The following is an 8545-nucleotide window of genomic DNA, read 5'->3' as shown; positions in this document are numbered from 1 at the left end:
CTTGGAGCGCAAGATTGCGGACCAAGAGTCCAAACTTGCTAAGGCCCGCCAAAGCGCACAAGAGGCCCGAGTTGAAGCCCAGGGCGCCCTCCGGGAAATCCAGGAGGCCAAGCAGATTGCGGCGGGTAAGGCCTTTATTATGCAGAGCAAATTTGTGAAGGAAAGGTACCTCTTACTGACCTGGATTTGGAGTTCTCCAGGAGCATTTGCGGATCTGCCTCGCAGTGTTGCTGATGCTGCGGAGTTCTTCCGAGCCGAAGAGGGGAGCTCAACGGAGAAGTTGTTCTGGTTGCAATACCTTGCACCAGAGCATCCGGTGTCCCTTAGCAATCAGCTGAAACAGCTGACTGAACTGCATAGGGTGGCCGGATTGGCCATGTACGATTTGATAATCCGTCTATGGCCTGCCGAAGCCATGCCCAGCAGCCACTTCGGGCTCATGAAGCAGTTGGTCGATGCCTGCCCTCGGCTTGATGCCATAAGTTGGTCTGCATTGAAGGTGCGCGGATGGCCTTTGCCCGTGTCAAGGTACAGTGGGCGAAGATGAACGCCGTCAAGCTTGCGACGGAGGAACCGCCTGTGGGCAAAGAGCACCGCACGCCCGAGCGGCATTTTGATGATGTCCTGGAAGGATCCCGCATTGTAGAGGGCCAGTGTGCGAAGGACATTATCTTTGAATGAATGTATTCGTGTTATCCGGTCCTGTATTATGGAACAAAGCCTATATGTAATATATTGCTTGTTGTTTTTTGAAAATATTTCCTCCTGCCGTTTATTAAATCTGAGAGTTAGTCAGTCGTCGGCTTCAGCCCCCACGTAGGTAGTATGGGGGTGTTCGGGGTGGAACCTAAAAAAACTTGACCCAAGAGTTTGGTCCTTGAAGGAGGTGTTTAGTGCAGCGAACCACGCAATCGGACTATGTGGCTTTATCACCCTCACTTACCCATAGGAGTTTGACAATAGGAGTTTAGGCGGAGCCCCCAGTTAGTATTTGTTTATCTAGACTAGGGCGCTGTAGACACCTGATCGGGTGGAGGCCGATCCGTCGCATAATGCGGAAGAAAAATCGCAAGAGATTTATGTTTAGCCACCAAATAGCTGACCAGCTCTCGCCGCATCATGACAATCAGTTTTCGGCTTTCTCTACTGAGGTGTTTATCCGGATAAACCAGAAACACAATCGCAGTAGTTCTCCCTTTACTACCCTAGCCGATAAGACGGAATGTAAGGTAGCAAGCACAGGAGCCGGGCAACCCAACTATTGACCAAAGACATGATTCGGAGCCGATGCATGTAATGCTATATTCGGGGCGCCGAATTATACTGTAAAAAGTGTTCGGACTTGTTGCAATCGTATGGAGCGCAATGGAGCCCTGGCGAGTTAAGTCGCACCAAAGTGTACGGGTGCAATCGATAAAAATAGTGAAATATAATGAAGGAGTAAGCCAGTGCCACATATGTTGGGCCGCAAACTGTTTCCATTATAATCTGATTGATACGTCAAAGCATATTTGTACAAATAATGCGATAAGAAACAGGGCTATTTAACATGCCGAGACCAAGGGGAAGCTGCGTGCGGGTCCTGAAAACAGACAAGGTGATCGTCAAGAAGATCATCTAGATATTCTGCCACACGTCTATGTTGCTTGCCTACTTGGTATGTTTTATCCTTCGAAAGGATCGACGATCAGGCCGTCGTGAGGGGCCTGTGGAAAAGAAACCTGAAAAGGATAGAGAGAAAAGGGAAAGTATGAGTGCCCAGATAAGGTCGAGTCGTATTGTGGACCATGTCGAGTTATGCCTCCGTCTTTGCCCATGGTAGTTTTTAGTGCGTAGTTATGTACGTGCGGTACGTACGCCGCAATTCGGTCGGGACTGAGACGGAGGCCGAATTGCTAGTCGAACTCCTGATGAGCTGGACTGTCATGCTGCGGAGTAGTCCGGACTCGTTTAATAGTGTTCGGGGGCTTGGCCGCCGAATTGATGTTCTGCTTGATAAGGCCGCCCTGTACTTCCGCTGCCAGGGCCGCGATGTGCTCCTCGGTACGAAGGGAGCGTTCCATGTTTCCGTTGACTGTTATGACACCGCGTGGTCCGGGCATCTTAAGTTTGAGATAGGCATAGTGTGGCACCGCATTGAAGCGAGCAAATGCAGTTCGTCCGAGCAGTGCGTGATAGCCACTACAGAAGGGGACAATGTCGAAGATCAAGTCTTCGCTTCAGAAGTTGTCCGGCGATCCGAAGACGACTTCCAATGTGATTGAGCCCGTGCAACGGGCCTCTACACCTGGTATTACTCCTTTGAAGGTAGTTTTTGTGGGCTTGATCCTCGACAGATCGATGCCCATCTTGCGGACTGTGTCCTCATAGAGCAGGTTAAGGCTACTGCCACCGTCCATGAGGACTCACGTGAGGTGGAATCCATCAATGATTGGGTCGAGGACCAGTGCGGCTGAGCCGCCGTGACGGATACTGGTCGGATGGTCCCTGTGATCGAAAGTGATCGGGCAGGATGACCATGGATTGAATTTTGGGGCGACTGGCTCTATCACATAGACGTCCCTGAGCGCGGGTTTGCGCTCCCTCTTGGGGATATGAGTAACGTATATCATGATCACCGTTTTGACTTGGGGGGGAGGGGAAATTTCTTCTGTCCCCCTGTGTTCGGTGGACAGAGCTCCTCGTCATCGTCCTCACTTGGCGACCCCTTCTCCTTATTCTCAGTATTTAACTTACCAACTTGTTTAAAGACCCAACAGCTTCTGTTGGTATGATTGGCGGGTTTATCGGGGGTGCCGTGGATTTGACATGGTCGATCGAGGATTCGGTCCATGCTGGATGAGCCCGGATTGCTTCTTTTAAATGGCTTCTTCCGTTGACCGGACTTGGAGCCACTAAATCCGGCGTTCACCGCCGTGTCGTCGGTATTATCACCGTTGTTCCGACGCTTGTGCATGTTGCGTCGGGGCTTGCCGTTGCTATTTCTGGCTTCAGAGGTACCAGGTTCGCTTGCATTGTTGCTGCTATGGGCTAGCCAACTATCTTCGCCCATGCAAAAGCGAGTCATAAGTGTCGTGAGGGCTGCCATGGACTTCGGCTTTTCTTGGCCAAACGGTGTCGGGCGAGCCATTCGTCACGAATTCTATGCTTAAAGGCCGCTAGGGCTTCGGCATCCGGACAGTCGACGATCTGGTTCTTTTTAATTAGGAACCTGGTCCAGAATTTCCTGGCCGACTCTCCGGGCTGTTGAACGATGTGACTTAAGTCATCGGCATCCGGAGGTCGGACGTATGTACCCTGGAAGTTGTCGCGGAAGGCGTCTTCCAAGTCCTCCCAGCTGCCAATGGAGTTTTCTGGTAGGCTGTTTAACGAGTGCCGAGCTGGCCCCTTGAGCTTTAGCGGGAGGTATTTGATGGCATGAAGATCATCACCGCGGGTCATATGAATATGGAGGAGAAAGTCCTCAATCCATGCTGCGGGATCTGTTGCTCCATCATATGATTCTATATTCATGGGTTTAAACCCTTCTGGGAATTCATGTTCCATTACTTCGTTAGTGAAGCAGAGGGAGTGTGTGGCGCCTCTATATTGGGCCAAGTCGCGACGCAGTTCGGATGGAGTCTGTCTGCGGTTTTTGGCCTGGATGTGGTTATGCTTGTCGCGCCCGGCTAGATAGCCATCCTCGCGCGTTGGGGGGCGCCCCCGCGATCCGTAGATTGATCTGGTCTGACCTGCTCTATTTTCCAAGTCCTGTCATAGGTCGTACATATATCCCCGAGCTGTTGTGTCTCTACTTTTACGGTGAGGTAGTACGGGCTGGTGTTCGGCTTGGGTTGCCGTTTTGCCACAGCCACGTGGTGGTCTGTCGGCCGCGTTACGCGCTGATGGTATGGGCTCCAGCGCCTCGTCATCGAGTTGAGGTAGCAGCTTACACTTCGGGTAACTCTTGGTTGGGCGCCTGAGGCCGTATTCCTCGGCTACCAAGACTCCTTGCAGTGGCTATTAGCCGGTGCTTAAAGCGCTCCTGCTCAAGGGGTTCCTCAGGCACGATAAAGTCTTCGTCGCCGAGGCTCACCTCATCCTTGGAGAGTGGAAGATAATTACTATCCCCCGAGTCTTCGTTTACAGCCTGTTCATCAGGGCCAACTTGCCCATCTTCCCGATCGTCCTATTCGGAGGTTGGCTCGACAGGGTCTTCTTGGTCTTCGGCGTCGTCCGGAGTATTGTTGTCTCTGGTGCTGGTATTGCTGTCTTTTCCACGGCGTGATTTAGAGCGGCACCGCTGACGTCGGTGCTTTGGTTGTGTCTCAGGAGGTTTATCCTCACCTGGATTTTTCTCGTTATCACTGTTATCCTCTTTGGGTGTATCCACCATGTACACGTCATATGAAGAGGTGGCCGTCCAGCGTCCGGTAAACGGCGGGTTATGGGCCTGCTCTTCTCCGGCATCGTCGTCCATACCGTCTATGTCTTCAGAGCCGTAATCAAGCATGTCGTTAAGTCCTCCACAGTGGCTATGAAGTTGGTGGTGGGTGGGACGTAAAATTCCCCGCTCTCAGCCCCTAGTCCGCGCTGGGCGTAGTTCGGACGTTGCACCTCTGTAATGATGAGGGATCGCATTAAGTCCAGAGCCTCGCTTAAAGGGGAGCAACTAGTATAGAATCTGGGCATGTAGTACAAAAATAGAAAAAATGAATCTGGGCCATCAGATCAGGCATGTATGGCTCAGATTCCAGCGGAGGCACCTCAGGCCCCTTAATGTACATTTCACAAAACCCCCTGGTACTCGGTTGATATAAAAACTTGACTTTTGCAATAACCACCTCAACTTCCTCAGATTTAAACGTTTTGTCCTTGGTAATATGACTATTCTTCAAAGCTGACAGCGCTGATGTCTGCTCTTTTGCAGTACAATCTCAGGTCTTTGTAAAATAAGTTTATTTTCATATATGCACAATGGTCACTACCTTCTCCTCTTAGTTGGATATAGAATCTTTGCAAATATTTGCTGCATGAGATCCATGCACATTGAAGTCCTAATTTTTCAAGAGAGTTGAACATGTTTGTCACAAAAAACCAACATATATGAAAAAAATTGAGTGCATGAGAAAATTAAACCATCCAATATCGAGCAGAACTACATGAACCGTACATGTCAACCTGAGTGGATGAGAAAATAAAGGACTGAGGTGCACGCTCAACAGAGTACATGAGAACTCAACACAAAAGGCATACGTATATCTTATTTAGTACATTCCCAGGCAGACAGCGTGTTAAGGACTGATGGTACATTATATCTCAACAAGCATTTGAGTACTCGAGTACATGGGAACACAACACAAGAGGCATACATAGATCATTTTTAGTACATTTCCAGGAAAACGAAGTATTAAGGACTGATGGATGCTAGAAAAGATCTATGATCTTGCCTTATATTTTAGTGCCTCTTGCTAATCGAGCTTCATCTCCTGGAATAGACGACCACCTCCATGGATTCTATATAGACCTTTTTTTAAGGCGACTCTGTATAAACTTCATCAGTTCAATCCACCTAGTTAAGCATACCAATTAAATAAGTTTGTTAGAAACATATATCAAACATCATATATTGAGAAGAGAGGAAGTCCTTATGTCCAGCTTCATACGCCATTTGCCACAACTGAACTAAGAAAGAGATGAACACAAACTTTTTTACTGAAAAGAGCTCTTCCACTTAAGCACATTATTGACGACCCTTTGTTGTCCGAGACGTACACCGAATCCGACATTGTGAGCATATGTCCTGTAAAATTCTAGTACCGAGCCAATGTCATCAAATATCATCCCTACTTTGGGCTTCAGTTCCTCGTCACACTGGGGTTTGTACAAAGAACCCTGGAACATCAATTGCAAGGTTAGTACCAGTGACCTTGCATGAAAAATGTGATATCGTATTTACTTGTAAAGACTACATGCTTTTCACTAATGAGATCTCATTTTCTATCATAACAAGTAATATATTTCGAAACAGACAAAATTCAGCTACTATTGGCCTTATTCAACGCCATTTAACGAGTATTACAAGTTGTGTCCAGTGTGCGTACCTCTTGAGAGAAGGATTGTTTCTTCTTCGGTGTACTAGATTCATTAATGAGAAGCATTGGGGAATTAATCTCTGCAAATGAGGTGGCATCGCTGAAATCTTGATTTTGAGCACTGTTGACCGATTCCACGGCTGCAAATAAAATTTCGGCAAACATCAAAGCAGGGATTAACAGAATATTAGTTCATGACGAGATACTCTTGCCTTTTTGGATTGTGTGTTCTCACCTGATAATGTTGGTACACAGTTTGCGATTATTGGAACTGTAGACTGCCCTAAAGGCGACGTTGCACTACTTCCATCCATTTAAGATCGAGATGCAATAGCAGAACAACGGGAGCCGAGCTTAGCACTAGTCGACAAGCTCCGATCTATCCATCACACCGAGAACGGGATTAATCTACGTCAAAATCCAAATAGATAGTCAACTCCCAGAAATCAATGAAGTGCCACATATTTGCAAGTGTGTAATACATTCCAGTCTTGTTCCAGCAAGCACTTCACGTTCAAATACTTTAATAGGCAGTATGTGAGATTAGTTTTTTCTCATGTATAGTGTCCGCTAAGTTGACAGAATTTCTGTTTCTTGTTATGGAAAATGAACATTGAATAAAGGTCTCTCCCAACTAACTGAAATTGGCTCAGAAAAGTACTAACTTGACATGTATCACAGGTGATTTTTAGCTCGAACGAAAAGTTGTAAGCATATATGTTGGCAATATAGCTATTCTGTTGCATGAATAGATTTTCTGTCCTGGGCCATTTCCTTTAGCTCTCTCTATGTATAACATAGTGTGCCGCTAGCAGGTTAGCTACTGTAGTGTTCAGGCATATCTAGCTGAATATAGCCTTTGCTCAAAAACAATTTTAAGCTTCCAAGCTACTGCTACTCACAATCAAATTATATCATCTACACTATATGTCCATATGTTTAAAATTTGAAATGCAGCCATTCATATCATTTCCAAAGATCCAGAATTTCTAAATCTCCTCCTAGAGGATACCTTGATGAAAACAAACAAAATTATAAAGTGTTCAACAGCAATCCAACATATGCTCCCAGCACAAATTTAAAGTGAGAGTGCTTTTTTGACTGGAAGAACTCAAGTAAATAACTATGAACGAAAATATTATGCACATGATATGGACAGTCGTAGTCACATCTGAACGAAGGAGTACTTCCTAAGTAAAATGCTCTAGAAATCTGAAATTGGTAGCAGCTTCAGCAGATAGCATACCTTAAGACCCGAGTTTTCTTCTCTAGCGTCGGTGGGTGGCCGAGCTAGCCGCACATGAGTAGGGGGAAACTGTGGAGAATGACGGATTGGGGTAGGAAAAAGTACGAGGCGAGGTCGACCTCTGAATGCCGAGCAGAGTACCCTCAAGTGCGGCTTGGAACAGGGCGAGACCCGCCGGGGCAGCACCGACCGCGTCGAGACGACCAAGAGCTGGAACGGCACCTCTACTGGTCGTACTCGCCCAGCTAGGCACCGGATCTGGACCTCCGCCACGGTCGGCGAACGATAAGCGAGCGGATTGGTCCTGGAGTCGGCTGGCGGTCAAGCTAGATTGGGGGATTTGGGGTTGTGCTGCTGCTATCGTAAGAAGGAAGAAGGAGATTATGAAAGCAAAACTAGTACAAGTGGGGGGCTTTTGTGCAAAGAATCTAGCACGTGTGCTCTCAGTTCCCTCCACTACAATCTGGACCACCCATCCCGGAATTGATGGCTCAGATTGTTTTTTTCTATTTTTTTACCCTTGGATGTTTTTCTATACTAGTCGCTCCCCTCTTAAAGGCGAGGTTTGGCCAGGGGGAAGAGAGTGTGTGGAGTACGGCAGGAAGGAAACTCCTTGGCCGAGCTCGCACGATGCTGACTCCGAGGGTTCGGAGCCAGTGTTCGGAGAAGAGTCCGGCTTCATGATGATTGCTGGTGACGCTACTTCCTCCGGCTCTCCCGTACAAGGCTCAATAGCCGCAAAGAGTCTGGCGGGCTCGGAAATCCTGTCTTCGGACTTGGTGATGCGCTCCGGATCTAAGGCCAAAGGTTGGGGTCGCGAACCCTTGGAAGATCAAATCTCCTTGGATATCAGCGACATAATCCAGATTTCCAAAACCAATCTGGTGACCTGGGCTTACCTGTCGATCTGCTCTAGATGGCCAAGCGAGTTGGCCCGCAGTGCGAAGCCGCTGAACACAAAGATCTGGCCGGGGAGAAAGACCTCCCTCAGGGCAGCATTGTTGTAGATGACTGATGGAGCCATCGAACCTTCTGACGATGACACAGCGGAACTCTCAATGAAAGCACCAATGTCGGTGTCAAAACCGACAGATCCCGGGTAGGTGGTCCCGAACTGTGTGTCTAAGGATCGAAGGTAACAGGAGACAGGGACACGATATTTACCCAGGTTCGGGCCCTCTTGATGGAAGTAATACCCTACTTCCGGCTTGATTATCTTGGATGA

General features: G+C 47.9%; 1 long non-coding RNA gene across 1 annotated transcript; it reads right to left on the bottom strand.

Moving 5' to 3' along the window:
* Window positions 1-5268: 5268 nt before the first annotated feature.
* On the bottom strand, window positions 5269-8154 carry LOC120962866 (uncharacterized). Its single transcript, XR_012181758.1, has 3 exons — window positions 6310-8154; window positions 6084-6214; window positions 5269-5874 (listed from the first exon to the last, which is right to left on the bottom strand). It is a non-coding gene; the product is annotated as an uncharacterized lncRNA (long non-coding RNA).
* Between the last annotated feature and the right edge of the window lie 391 nt (window positions 8155-8545).

Source organism: Aegilops tauschii, chromosome 4, assembly GCF_002575655.3.
Source record: "Aegilops tauschii subsp. strangulata cultivar AL8/78 chromosome 4, Aet v6.0, whole genome shotgun sequence".
Classification (NCBI taxonomy): Eukaryota; Viridiplantae; Streptophyta; class Magnoliopsida; order Poales; family Poaceae; genus Aegilops; species Aegilops tauschii.
This window is presented reverse-complemented; position numbering and strand designations above follow the sequence as displayed.